Source organism: Patella vulgata, chromosome 9 (assembly GCF_932274485.2).
Source record: "Patella vulgata chromosome 9, xgPatVulg1.2, whole genome shotgun sequence".
Classification (NCBI taxonomy): Eukaryota; Metazoa; Mollusca; class Gastropoda; family Patellidae; genus Patella; species Patella vulgata.
In genome coordinates, this window is record NC_065887.2 from 20,908,924 (window position 1) to 20,924,064 (window position 15,141).

The 15,141-nt window shown below is 35.9% G+C and overlaps 1 protein-coding gene across 1 annotated transcript in view; it reads left to right on the forward strand.

Moving 5' to 3' along the window:
• LOC126831749 (5-hydroxytryptamine receptor) overlaps positions 1 to 15,141 on the forward strand; it is a 135,343-nt gene that overhangs the window by 67,418 nt on the left and 52,784 nt on the right. The window contains exon 3 of the mRNA XM_050562403.2: positions 13,394 to 13,735. The gene's annotated coding sequence lies outside the window, so the exon portion shown is untranslated. The remainder of the gene's footprint in view (positions 1 to 13,393; positions 13,736 to 15,141) is intronic.

Genomic DNA, 15,141 nt, shown 5'->3' on the forward strand with positions numbered 1-15,141 from the left:
AATTCCGCCATATATACGAATCATCACCTCTTTAGATGCACTCAAATGACTTATTGTAATCAACCACACCGGAATTAATAAGCATTTTCTGTTTATTAATGGTGTTTATTGTTGTGGATAGTAGATCAAAATGCTATAAAGCATTTGTTAATTCAGTATGGTATGATTACAAATCTATAATATTCCCATCAACTGGCATTAAAAGCGTATCTAAATCCAGCTGAAAGTGCATAATGCATAGAGATATAGTAGAAACTGGGTTTGAGTTACAGTGTGATTATGTCATAAAGCGATTATAATACAAATCATATATGTATACTGTAGTAAAATAAAACCAGATTTTATTTATAAAAGTCCATTAAATGTAATGGCGATAGATTATTTCTTGAAAGCCCAACCACCCACTCGCTTTTGTAAGCTGTCAAGGAGTTTGATATTTTTTGCGGTTAATAATATCGATGCATGTTCGCCCATCATTTATCATGCTGTTTGTCGAACTAGATATGATTGCTTGGCATCCATACAGTACTCGAGCTAGATTGTAACCGCTGTTATATACCTCAATAATATTATTTGAGACACTTCCAATTTATAATCGAGTGCTTATTTGTGTCACCACAATGATCAAAGACATCAGTTTGATAACATTGACACATCAAAGAAAAGAAAATATTTCAATCGTTAAAGATCTTCTCGTGTGACAGATGCATACAATTATTGACCACATTTACAGTCATCATGCTACCAGCAATCTGAAACGTGCATTTTACCGAGGTAAATGCTGTATAAAACCTTTGCAACAATCTTTTCACAATCTACAATATTAATTGTAAAAGCATTGCGGTTGACTGTTCCAGCGTGTAAATTGCATAGTTATGCTATGGTTGATTGCCTGGTTTATATGTGGTTTATATGTCTAGATTGTGAACCATGTATCGATAGGCTAAGTGCTTTTGGTGTGCAAACTGAAAAACATATACTTGAATCCGTTGCAATCTTTTCTGTAGCCACGTACCCATTGGGTGTACACGTTTTCATATGTTGTATAATATACAACAACCCAGAATGGATTTATCCCATGAATTTTATTTTTTCACTGTTTTATTGGAACTCGCTGCTTTTCAACAACCTCAATTCTTGTATTCGTCATTTCTGTATATTTTGTTATCTTGATCTCATATTTAAATAAAGCTATTCCACACATTGAGAAATGAGTTTAAAGCTACAATTTCATATTTTTAAGTTATATTTTTAAAATGTATTAAAATAAAGCCTTAAAATCGATGCTTTGTATACACAGCCCTACCTTGATAAAGAATAATCCTATTAATCCTATAATTCACTATTGCCAGTTGAGAAATTGGCAAAAATATCATTTTCAACATCAAATTCAAACGTTTAAAGATAGCTATTCCATGGTAGGGAATAGAAAAACAAGGGAGGTAATTGTGTTATTATTTCCGGTGTGAAACATTTTTGAGTGTGAGAATGATAACTATGATCGTATCATAGTGAGTTGACAACCTATTGAGCAAAAGACATAGAAATAATTATGTTTTGACTTTCTTAGAACATATGAAATTCTCGCTTAAAGGGTCTACCTTTCTACACCAACCGGGATATCGAAGACCCGTAAAACCCGTGCAGTGTACTTTTATGGAAGTCTTTCCCGGACAGCGGCGCTACTATACTCTTATTTCGAATTCCAACTATTACGGGATGCCCACTGAATAATATATTTCGTACAAATTGGAAAGTATATGACAAATGCTTCCGTAAAAAAGGTTCCAGGATATCTAGGACGCGTACCATATTCAACTTCCAGTTTCCCTAATGCCGAAATTCGCCTAGTGTGTCCGTGTCAATCGACCGAATTTCTATTCGCCCAAATCAAACATGTTTTATATATTTGTCTTGTGTGTCCGGGTCCCCAAAGCATTCGCCCGATTTTTAGAACTCATTAACTAATCACCACTGATGTCGAGAAGTCACATCATTGTTTGAAGACATGCTCACTGCCTTGTTTAATCATGTGACGTGAAAGGTAATGCAATCGACTGGTGAATTGGGCGGACAAATCGCCTAGTGTGATCACTCATTCGGCTGCAATTTGACGCCGATTGATTCTGCTAGTGTGTCCACCGTTTAATGGGCAAGGGTTCTCGAGACTTACATTTCTTGATATATGATGTTACTGCTGGTGCCAGTAATAGTTTGGAGATTAAAGAGGGATCATTGATTAAATGTCTTGCTAAGATGAATATCAGGCAACAGTGGAATCATTTAATTTATCACATCACAAAAGATCTGAAGAAGGATAAAACTCCGCCACTTTGTCTTCAATTGATAAGGGAGCCCATGACACCCACCACTTTACAGAATGATATAATTAGTTGCCTTTTCTTTGTAACTTCTGGAAGACAATCAAGCAGTCCCCGTAAGTGCCATTACAGTAATTATCTACACACCCATTTGTAACCATTTATATTGTCTTTGATTTTCATTGTATGATTACCCCGTAGAATGCTTCATCTGAACTGCTACTCGTCAAGACATTAGCATACAACGTTATAAAAGATATATAACAGTTCATAAGAAATGAGATTATATGGGCACCAAATAAAGTTTCAAAAATTTTTTGCGAAAATCAAACAACTGAAAATGTTAGGTTATGGCTAACTAATTTGTGTACCATATAGTCATACATACATTTCCACCAGTTTTCTGATGACTATTTCGGAGTTAACGGTTCGGGGACTCTTTGGTATATTCTTAAACGCCGGCTTTCTTTGCAATATTCCTTACATTGATTGAAGGTTTACAATGAAACGATGTATCCCTGATCCTCAAACATACTACATGACAACCTATCGGCTTCTGCATATCGTGTAATGGGCGCAACGGGGATGGACTATTATGAAGTTGAATGTATTCAACTGCTTTTTGCAAGTAAAGTTTAGCCAATGATAGGAACCTCGCCTATGTATTTGAAAAAGCACTTACTACAAGCATTACATTCTGATTATGATTTATAGTGATGGTTTCGTGATATATAACGCCAATTAATGACATTACACCATTAGCGTGATGTTTAATGCCAGGCAATACTAAAGTTAGAATACATTGATAATACATAAAATAAAACTGTTGTGTGACTGTTATATCTTCCAAAACGATAAACTAATCGAATAAATCAACATCTGTTTTCATCAAAGTGCTAAATATCCATTTCCTACAACAACAATTAGAGACTACAGTAAGCAGCAGTTAGGTTACTGAAGTAAATAACAGGGCTTTTAAACACTTCTTAAATTGCTTACTCGATCGAAACAACTCTATCAATGCTCACTATTCAAGATTAATGTCAGTGATAGGCAGGCCTATTTTCATCCGTTATTAGTTTAATCAATCAGGCGCGAATCTCTTTCTAAAGAAACAAAACGCCACCTCATAAACTGGTAGAAACATTCGATAAACAATCTACCCTGAGATCGACCTCGCTTCTATAAATTAATAACACCAGATAAACACTATTATCTGCAATCGCTTTTTCTGAAATGTTCATCTTTGTCTCCAGGGTCCCTTTACAGACGCGTGGGGAAGCAATAATCTGTGCAGCTCATTACGTTAACAACAGGCTATTGTATGTAAAATGATCAACTGTAATAGGTAGCTTTTGTTCTATTCTAAGCATTAATATATTCCCTTTCCCATCTTTTTCCCCGTCTCTCTTTATTGCTGTCGGTTTATCTTTGATGTCCAATAAGATCAAACTTGATCCTTCTAGGCTGACGGATTCTCCGGGCGTCGGAAATTACCAGTGGTTTCTTTTTTAATTATTTATGCGTTGGTATATTTCCCGGAAGGCACTTTTCGTAGTTCTTGGATGAAAGGAAGTCAGTGCTGAGACCGGATTTTTCAATAGGGGAAGAGTAACGGGTGTAGATACTATAGGTAGTGAAACCAGCTTGTGTCATACTCCTATATGGTTTTGATAATAACAACTTTGAATCAAAAGTGTATCTGGAATATGTAATGAAAAAATAATATAAACGTTCTGGTAGCAGTTTCATAATACACAATTCCAACCCTAATTGTTGTTGGCTACTTTGGGTAATAATGTGTAATGTTTGTGGTAACCAATGTGAGTATCTAACCAATAACCACCCCTTTAAATCGACTTTTATTGAGATATTTATTTATTTTTTTTACATATGGTCAACATTTTTTTGATTCAATTCCAAAGCAATTAAAACCATTTTGTATCTCCTTACGTACATGTAGATTAGAATCTCTTTATTACGTACATGTAGATTAGATAAGTAGAACGTAGCCGCCATCAATGAATCACACGATTTTCAAATACATGACCTTTTTTGCTAATTTGAAACGAGTTAGAATGTGATTAAAATCATCATTGTCCAATCGAATTTGTTATTGGCGTGTTTAAGACTTTGGGTGTCGTTAATGGTTCTGTTTGAAGAATATCCTTATTTTAATTTAACTCTGTCGAAATGAATGATTATCTTTGAACGACATCTGTACGACTTTTATCGTATTAAACATATCTGATCTAAATCAAACTAGACTCTTTCATCAGATTAGCTGTTATACAAAACATTTATTCTTCTCCGTCAGTGTTTTCGGTCAATCATTCCGTACACAAGATGATAAAAGTAAGACAACCATGGCGGGTAATTTAGGCGACATTCCCATCACTACAGCCAATGAAGATGGATGTTCTTAAAAGATAGATTGTCTTCTACGACGTATCTCGCTTGATAGATGGCGTCCCTGGGGAATGAATATGGCTTCTTTTTTTCCAATTAGAACGATACGTCATTGACGCTTTGCCTTTCGCATCTGATAATAGGGCTAAAAGCAGGCAATTTATAATGGCCCCACCCCCCATCTCTCTAAGATACCGTTTATTGGAGGCGTTCAAAAACGCGATTAAAAAAACCTTCCGAACTACACTCTCAATAAAGTAAACTGTTTTAATGACTAGAATTCAACTGTTATTGATGTCAGTTCTAATACTAAGATATACACAAATGCATTGGACGCTGAGATATTAGAAGGAAAACTTGTGTGTGCACCTTTACACCGAAAAGAAGTGAAAAACGTCACCCAATAGAAGTTGAAACAGGATATTGTTTCTACTGATGTATACCAAGTTTGTTAAACTCGGTCCAGTAAAAGGACTCGTATTTTAATTCAAAATTTATATCATCCTGCTGTGAATGATCACCAATACCCTAAACGTAAAATTGGCAAAATATTTTTAAAAATATGCAGAAATCAAAAAAATATTTTTCACATTTTATTTAATTAACGTACACTGGAAACCCCATGTCACCCCTATACCCACCACCACCTTCATCGTTCTAAAATACGCCTTGTTCTCGGGAAATATTGAGTAGTTATGTCTTTCCGTCGTACATTGCATTTAAAAATAAAATATAAGGCACGCATGACAAACAGGTATAGTAGAACCGATGCTCTAACGGTTGTTGAAAGCAATTGTAAACTCAGGGTATCCTTTGACACCGAAATATATTTCTTATGACTATAGACACCCAAAACCAATGTAAACTTCACATGGTAGCAACGTTTATCAGTGTCATTAAAAGGAAAAACTGGAGAAAATCGAGTCCCTGCACGCATGGTATCGACTGTGTCATCGATAACAAAGCTTATATGTCCCTCCCCTCCCCCATTTCGGTTTCATAATATATACCTCCTTAATGATCATTTATAACTAAATCGGACAACAATAAACCTTTAGATTTTGAATAACTTTGTTAGAATATAAACTAGATTTACATTTGGGAATTTCTACCAGAAATTTTCTACCAGAAATAACGTTGCGGGAGCTCTATATAAAGTTCGTGCCAAATGGTCCAAAAGAACAAAAGAGAGGCTTTTATTAGATCCATTATTTTACTCCCCCATTGTGGGATATTATTTTCTTTTGTTGTTTTTGGAATATTCTAACAATTACAATCTGGGAGGAATGGTAAAAGAACTTCTAGAGTTAAGGCATGCATTTTATATAAAGTAAAGCGGTAAAAACATCCTCTCGGCATTAAATGACCTTCCTGCTGTGAATAAATTTCTCTTGTGGTAAGTTTCATCAAGTACTCCCCGATATTAAATGTTATCAGGAATGTAAATAGTGGCACGGAATGACATTATGTCTGTTTATTACTTATAATGTTTACCTTTTCCTTCCTTTTGGTATTTTAATCTTTCTCTTGGTTAGAACTTAATACTATACAATACGTAAGTACATACATGTAATCTTTAAGATCTCCTTATTTGGGAAATCTTGCCTTAATTTAGAATTAATACGTCTATTTTAGTTTCGAAATATTGGTGTTTTCAACATACGGAATACCAGAGTTAATCTCATTAAACATACATTATGCAAGAGGTAAATCTGCCTATTGGAAGTCTTTATTAATTAGACCTTTATTTACACGACAAGCTTGTAGACCCACTGATGGCTTGGATGCGGTTTGGATTTAAACAGCCTCGTTCATTTAAAATTAAATCAATAAATTGCGGACCAAGCTAACGTTTACCGTTACTCGCTGATGTCACAACCGAAAACTGGTGATGAAAAGCCTACCAAGCGAGGCTACCATAGCCATTGAGCATGTTACTTGATAATCGAGAATATTTGGGTGGAGTTATCGTTTGTCAATCAAACGATCGCCAATTCTCAATAGACGGTGAAGACAGAATTGATGCTTATTTCTAGTCCAGACTTCTAACAGTGACAATTCCGTTCAGAACAAAGTAATTTGACTGAAATTTTCAACATTTTCTTTATTTATCATCTATTTTTTTAATTATTATTAGCAAGAATGGCCAATTCTTTTTAAAACTCTTAACTAATGTATCTTTAAGGGAAATAGTTCCAATTTGACCAGCCTTTACGTTTAGATATTGATGTTTCTGTTTTCGTATTTCATATCTACACTTGGTCGCAATTTGACCAGCCTTTACGTTTAGATTTTTATGTTTCTGTTTTCGTATTTCATTTCTACACTTGGTGGCAATTTGCATGAGAAAATCAACGCAGTTTAAAGAGTTACATCGTTCTATGTATGTGAGAACATCGAACCGACTAAAATTAAATAAATGCATTCGTCGACAAACAAATTGTCAGTGGAAGGAGTTAATTATTGTTTGATTGAAACATAAATTCATTTTGTTGTTGTGAGTGTGAATCGACTTTAGACCCTTTGTATGAGTAAATCAACGTAATAATATCATTGCTAAGATTTCGGGTTTAACGCCTTTAGGCCTGCAGCCAAAATTTATAATGTGAAGTTCCGCTTCAAGGTCCTCCCTAATAAACAAACTATACATTTTTGGAAAGCTTATAACACCAAGAACACAAATCCAGAGAGTTCCAGACAAAATGTCTACAGTATCTCAATTGAGGGCCAGAAGAAAATTGTGATAATTGTCAAGTAAATGCTATCTTTATACTGACAATTGTGAAGTTGACATAAAATTAAATATTGGCGAAAACACCCATTGCCTTCATCCTAGGCAAAGAATATGGTATTGGTTAAATTTTGATTTAAACCTAAATGCATAAATACATAATGGACAAGGGAATCATACGGAATTTTGGAAATCCATTTATGGTAATAGGAGTCACCTCCCTTTATGGAAAATATCAATAACTATTGATAACAGTATTTTGTTTAAAGAATATATTCCATAAACTGAATAGGATTTAACTAGAGACAAAGGCCTATATAGGATTTGAGGCTAAAGTTCTAACAAATGAAATGAAATGAAATGGGGCTAATGAAGACGGGCATACGCCATACATTGTGCTATGAGGGAAATTTTACCCGGGCAGCGGCACTATCGCCTACTCTTATATCGAATTCCAACTGCCAAGGGATCTTTTACGTGCATTCTAATGTATACACCGGACCTCGGTTTTTCGTCTCATCCGAAGGACTAGACAGCTGTCTTTGTCAGGCCCTCCGTTCTGCACCACTGACAAGGGGAAACCACGTCGGCAAAAGTTCTAACAAATATTTAAACTTCAACATATTTCAACTTAAACATAGCATCTACAGATATTTAGTTTTCTCACTAAAATAGATATGATCGAAACTAAATAATACAGTGATGGAATTGAAAATAATGAAGAGAAAAGAAATCAAATGGAATTTAATGTCTTACTGTTATGCACCAACCCGTATAATGAAGATGGGCATACGTCATACATTATAGTTCGGGGTGGTGGGGGAGCATTGTACGTGTACAACTAGTATTCCCGCTTTCCATGCAAGTGTCATCAGTGTGCAAGGGAGCCGCAGTGATTCAGCAAGGGGCTGGCTTACTTACCGGGTGGTCCAGGGTTTGATCCTGGTTCGGCGTGGTTTCCTCTTTTCCGTGGCTCACGTATCAGGAGGTCCGGGGTTTGATTCCCGTGTTGACCTAGACAGTTTTCCAAACTTTCCAGCGTTGTTTCCCCTTATCATTCAGAAAATTCGGGTGACAAAGAAAATTTTCGAGCAAATAGGCTCTCAGCACCCCCCCACACACACACACACTCCCAACTGTCATAGGCCCCCTACCTGTGGTTCAATCCGATATAGTTTGTTGAAGCAAATATTGTTTAAACTATCGTTTTTTGTTTTTCCTCCCACTCCCATCCGAACGATTGGGCATGGTCATTCCAGTCCCCTCCCATCCCGTAATGCTGACGGTGTAAGTGTAGTAAATGTGAAAATTAAACAAAAAGACTGTTAAAGAAACCTAATTTGATATTTATACATGTAGTGACAGCGATGATGATAATGACTAACTTTGATAACATTGTGAAGAGTAACTGCGTAATTTCGATTTACAATGATTGTTTTATTTTAATAAATAATTAGTTTTTGTCTTATATCTATATTTGTTAGCAAATTACCCAATTATAGATACGGTTTCAGTTTAAATGTGTGTAATTTGGCTTAAATATCTGAACTAGAGGTTTACAGCTATCGGTAGTAAAAATAATGTAGGGTGTAATGAGTATGTGAGTGTGGTAGAAAAAATCACCTGGTTTCAATGCGGTTTACAAAACTATGGACAGATTCTGGTCTCCGTTACTTCATAACCATAATTCTCAACCAATGTCAAAGACATCTCCTTGTTCACCAGACTAGGCGCTCCACTCAGAATTTCTGGGTAAACACCCGATCGCCAACCCTTGCAGTCTCCTGGGAACTCATTAACGATATAAATATTGGGCCTGTGTGCTCACACATGGTCTTGTGCGTCATACAGCATCAGCAGTCAACACGCACCTGAAATACTGTTATCAATTGCAGACATTTGACAGAAAGGGAGATAACTCTCTGTTACCGTTAATGGATTTCCAAAATTCGGTATGTTCCCTTGTCCATTATGTTTTCTGCATTTTGGTATAAATTAACATTTAACCAAAACCATATTCCTTAACGATGATGAAGGCATTGGTTTTTTTTTCGCCAATATTTAATTTTATGTTAACTTCACAATTGTTAGTATAAATATAGCATTTACTTGACAATAATCACAATTTTCATCTGGCCCTAAATCGAGTTATTGGAGACATTTCGATTGGAACTTTCTGGATATGTGTTCCTGGTGTTATAAGATTTCCAAAAATGTATAGTTTGTTTAATAGGGAGGACCTTGTAGGGGAATTCTGTTTCTAAGCAAGCTAGAAATTTTGACTGCAGACCTACTTTAAATGCTTGATAATTGACCCCCAAAAAAGACCCCCCCCCCCGTCCAAATCAACAAATGGTCCCATATAGACGGAAAGAGGTCACTTCAACGGTTCTTGGTTTCAAGACATTTTCATGAAAATAAAAATAAGAAACGTACCAACCCAACACATAAAACCACTTCCATTCTTTCTTATCCTCATATCGCTATTTTTCACATCTTTTGATAGGATAAAGTCGGATAATGAATTACTTGCATAAAACCCAGCAGCCGTCTTTGTTCTTTTCTACAATGATTAATGTATAATATTTGTGGTTTGGTTTCCTCAAAGGATTTTTCCTGTAAAGTTTCTGTTAGATAGGCGAAATGGATGAGCGAATGCTATGAGCGTTAAAATAATCATTTTCATCTCTATCTAATAAAGAAGTAAAATGACTGAGAATAACATAGGAGATTGATGAGTAAGACTAGGAAAATTTATATGAATATAAAACTGGAAGAAAATATAGACCTGAGTATTGTGGGCGTTTTATTCCAATTATTTTATGTCAGAGGTCATAATCAAATCTATTGTCTCGATTATTAAAATACATAAAGAGTAGGGATTTGTCATATAGCCACGAGGATTGTGATTGATGTGTTTTTTACACTTACCGTTGTTTTTTTTTTATTAATTAAAAGGAATTACGAAGAATATAATGTTATGGTTTCCATAACGATAGTAAAGCGGAATCTTGTCATTGAGCTGCAGATGTCATCAACTTTCAATAGTTACAGATATCTGGCAGACACCAAAACACTAAAAAAAACCGGAAGCAAACCGACTGGTTTTCAACATTTTGGCTTCTTATTCTTTAAAAGTTTTCAAAGCTTCAAATATAAATTTCAAAGAAAGATGTCTAACCTTGAAGCTTTTGAACGACGTCCACAAGGCATGACGATGACCGTGGTATCATTGCCAAGAGTAATATTAAAATTGCACTTGAGCGATTCTTGATTTGGAATATTATTTGATCTAAGAGAAAACGATGTGGTACGTTTATAAACAATTAGAGTAATTACCGTGGAAACCTTATAACCATGTGATGGTTGTCTGCGATATCACTTATGTGGAAGCAGACGTTAAACACCAAGAACGAACGAAGGAACGAAGTAGGAATAATGAACAACTCTGCGACAAGGCAGTTGGTCGGTATATTATCTTTAGGTCGGGTGTTCGATCCCTGCATTGGCCGAGAAAGTTCATCCAGATTTTCCGACGTGGTTTCCTCTTGTCAGTGGTGCAGGACGGAGGGCCTGACAAGTACAGCTGTCTAGTCCTTCAGATGAGACGAAAACTGAGGTCCCGTGTATATATTGGAATGCATGTAAAAGATCCCCTGGCAGTTGGAATTCGATATAAGAGTAGGCGATAGTGCCGCTGCCCGGGCAAAATTTCCCTCATAGCACACTGTGTGGCTTATGCCCGTCTTCATTATCCCAGTATAGCAGCAGAACAGTAGGACGTTAAACCCCATTTCATTTCATTTATCATCCAAACTGTGTTCACGTGACCATTGACATTCGTGGTTATTTAACGATAACTATCGTGTAAACGATGCCTTGTGTATGCACTATAATCGAATGTTTACCAGGGCGATATCCTTAACAAGAAACAAGTAATATGCGACTAAATTTTATGATCATTATATTTGTTACCAGGTTTTCAGACTCATTATTTCGACAACATGTTGAAAGAGAGAGTGCCTAATCCTTCAACGTTTCCTCCGTTTTGATTATTAAGTAGAAACATAACACCCGACTTGCACCGTTTACTTTTAATAGGCCATAAACATGTACTGCCCACCTCAATAAAAGTTATGTTCGATAGATCTGCTGTTCTACTAGAGTCTATATATTATGATTATTTTATGATCTATTTGGAACATACATCTTAAATTATAACCTCTCTGTGGGTATTGCATAGACTTGGAGAAAATTTAAGAATACACAATTTGGCAGATTTTCTATCTATTGAGTTCTGAAGTATTTTGAATGGACGATCTAGAAACTTAAAAGTAAAATAACTATAGCGAAAATCTGCGGAGTCCGGTAAGGGACGCATAATAAAAATATATATATATATCTGGCGCGCACTAGTTATTATCCGGAGCGCACCGTTTAACTATAAATAGCGCGCCCCAGGCATTATTCGGCGCGCACAAGTTCGTTAACTACCGCGGCTCCCGTTTTGCTAACGAATTAATAACTATCACAATTATAATGAAATATTTATAGGGAGACGTGGGTTTTCTCCGAGTTCTCCTGTTTGCTCGTACTGTTAAAATCCCCTAACCTACGCACAAGTCCCCGCCCCCACTCCAAACCCTTTCACACATTGATTGGAATTCTATGTTATAAGATTTTATATTCCTCATCTATGCCAAAGGCATTGTACGATTCATGAATATTGCAAATACATTTTGTATGAGCTAAATGTATCTATTGCAGGTCCATCTTTTGACTTCAAATGTTCCATAGATGATTAATTGACATTTATTCACATGACAAGACCATAATCAATTGTTTAGACCATCTAATGGATTGAAACACGATCGCTATTTAATAATTTAATTTAGAAATGGATAATCGAGACATAATTATCTTAACAATAGTAGCCAGACCAATAGTTACCAATACACCCCTGATAACTCAGAATACAGTATTTTGACTGAAATTATCAAGATATTCCCTTTTCATTATCTATTTGTAAACTATTATAGCGAGAACGGTCACTTCTTTATCTAATTCTTACATAATGCATATTTGACCCAGTCTTCGCTAACGCTCGCGGGTTAGATCATAACGTCTGTCACTGAGTGAAGGGTGTGGTTTCGATTCCCCTCGTCTGTCCAACTTCGTCGGTTTTCTCCAGGTCCCCTGGTTTCCTCCCACTGATAAAGACCGGCCTTCCTCGTTATCTGGTGCGGTGGTTATTATCCGGAGCTCAAGTTCTTTATTCTTAAGTCAAAGACTCATCAGGTAAAACATACAGTACCGGTACAAACGAATAAATAAATACAACATGTACAAAAACAACATCAAACACATATGTACAAAAACAACATCAAATACATATATACAACACATTATCAAACTGGGTTAGATATTTAAATATGTTAGAAATAATGGCGCTTACTACTTATTTATCTGGTGCGCACTGGGTAATGGCTGGAACGCACTACTTATTATCTGGCGGTTGCTACTCAGTTATCTGTTGCGCGATAGTTAGTTGTTCGGTGCGCATAATAACTAGTGTGCCCGCCAGATATATATTTGTATGTTGCGTCCCTTACTGGGCTCCGCGAAATACATACAATTACGCGATATGACGATATTCTCGTTCCATTACTGGTTATTATTTTCTATGTGAAAATTGCACATTAAAAATATACATCACTTCATTGTGTATAAAATAATGACACCTTTCCTTCAAAAGAACACAATCAAAGTATCAAACACTGCATGATTCATGCATCTAAATGTTTTCGCCCGTTTGATGTAATGGAAGAGAATTGTATTTATACATCCGTCGATTTTTTCCCTGCTAAATGATTACTAATTGCATCGATCGTATAGTTTCAGCGTGCTCATTAATTCTCGTTTACTTTTTCAGGATTTGATCAACCAAAGTGCAACGAATGCAAGTTGTAAACATCCTCTAACATCGACCTCCATTTTTGTTCAACCAGAGAAAACTCTAATATGTAACTATTTGAAGGAACGACCTATTAATTTCATTTATATATAAAAATCCAAAAGACTGTTAAACTCGCTCCCGGCTTGCTGACAATATCATCGCCAGTTGACGCCAATGCCGTTGGATTGGGGTAACCAAGACGAGACAAATTAATCGAGTAGTAACTTGAAGGAATTAAGGACATCGGATAAACTGGTGAAAGAGAGATTAGAAACGAGGAACTAACCAATACCAAAGTAATAATAGTCCATAATTAAGGTAGGTTTTACAGCCTATTGGTGGATACGACCACTCGACTAAATCTACTATTAATTCCTTCAATATACGGGATTCATGACCCCAGCCTCACATTATTCCAGAAATATTATTATGTTGTAACTATTAGAAGATCACTATACCATTTTGATTTTATTTCCGAAAGTCAGACATTCTTTTTCATTGCATTAGTCTGTAGTCAGGAAAAGGCTAGGTTTTCCCCTCAAATAATTTATATTATTTGTTGCCCATAACCAGAAAATATATTCTATTACGTCTACCTTTATATGCGCACGTTGAAATGTAGTCGCATGTTGTCGTCACACGATTCCGTCGCCCACAATTGCTTATGGGCGCCTTAAGGCTTATTGATATCCAACAATTGCCGATAATTATAGCCATAGTTAAGTCCCTGCGTCCCTTTGAAAATGTGTGGGCGATAATAACTGATCAATTTTTAAAACCTTTTTGACTCTCTAGATTGCATTTTATTACAACTATTTTTATACAAAATGAAAATGGCTCACCCCTCCGTCGTCCACAACTGCTTATGGGCGCCCTAGAGATTAAAGTTATCATTCGATTGACTTTAAATGCATCCACTATGTTTTTGTTCATGGGATGATGAATCCAGTTGTTTTTGAACAACTTCCATTACCAACTAAATAATAAATATGCGACAACCTTTATGACCTGTTCAGCCATGTGGTCATGTTTTATTACCTGCTAACCAATATTTGTTTAACAAAGTTTTATCAGTCGCTCATTTAAGCTCCACATAAAAAGAGGTCTGGTGCATGAAGTATGGTATGCGTATTCTTTCTAGATTACACTATATCACTTCACTCCACCCTGCTGATTTGTGAAACTCGCATATTATGTATATGACATGCTGCTTTTAGCAACCGACTGAAGTCCAAACACCCATTTAAGTGCAAATAAGGCTTGCACGTTACGTCACAGACATCCCCATGAATTATAGCAACGGCGGCTTGATAGAACATGTCCTACCAATCCATTACTCACCAAATACTGATCCCAATCATTTGTCTTATAAGCTTCAATGTTGTTCAAATTGATTAATCTGTTCTGGAGTACTTCCGTTTAGGGATGATGCCAGCCTTATTACGGCTTAGTTTATAAATAGGCCTAGAGTTATTGGGCTTGTGATCACATAGAAGCCTGAGATTGTAGTGACATGTTTCGTACGTTGAGAAGTACAAGGCGCCTGAAATGGCGCAGTGCTTTGGAATTTTAAAACCTGTAGATTACAATTAGATCTTGATGTTTTGCTTTAATTGATTTTTTTACATAATACTCGCAGAAGACTACCAGTAAATAACCATCAGTTATTTAATGATCATGGGATAAAAAAGGTCTAAAGATTATATGGATTTCAATCTGGAGAA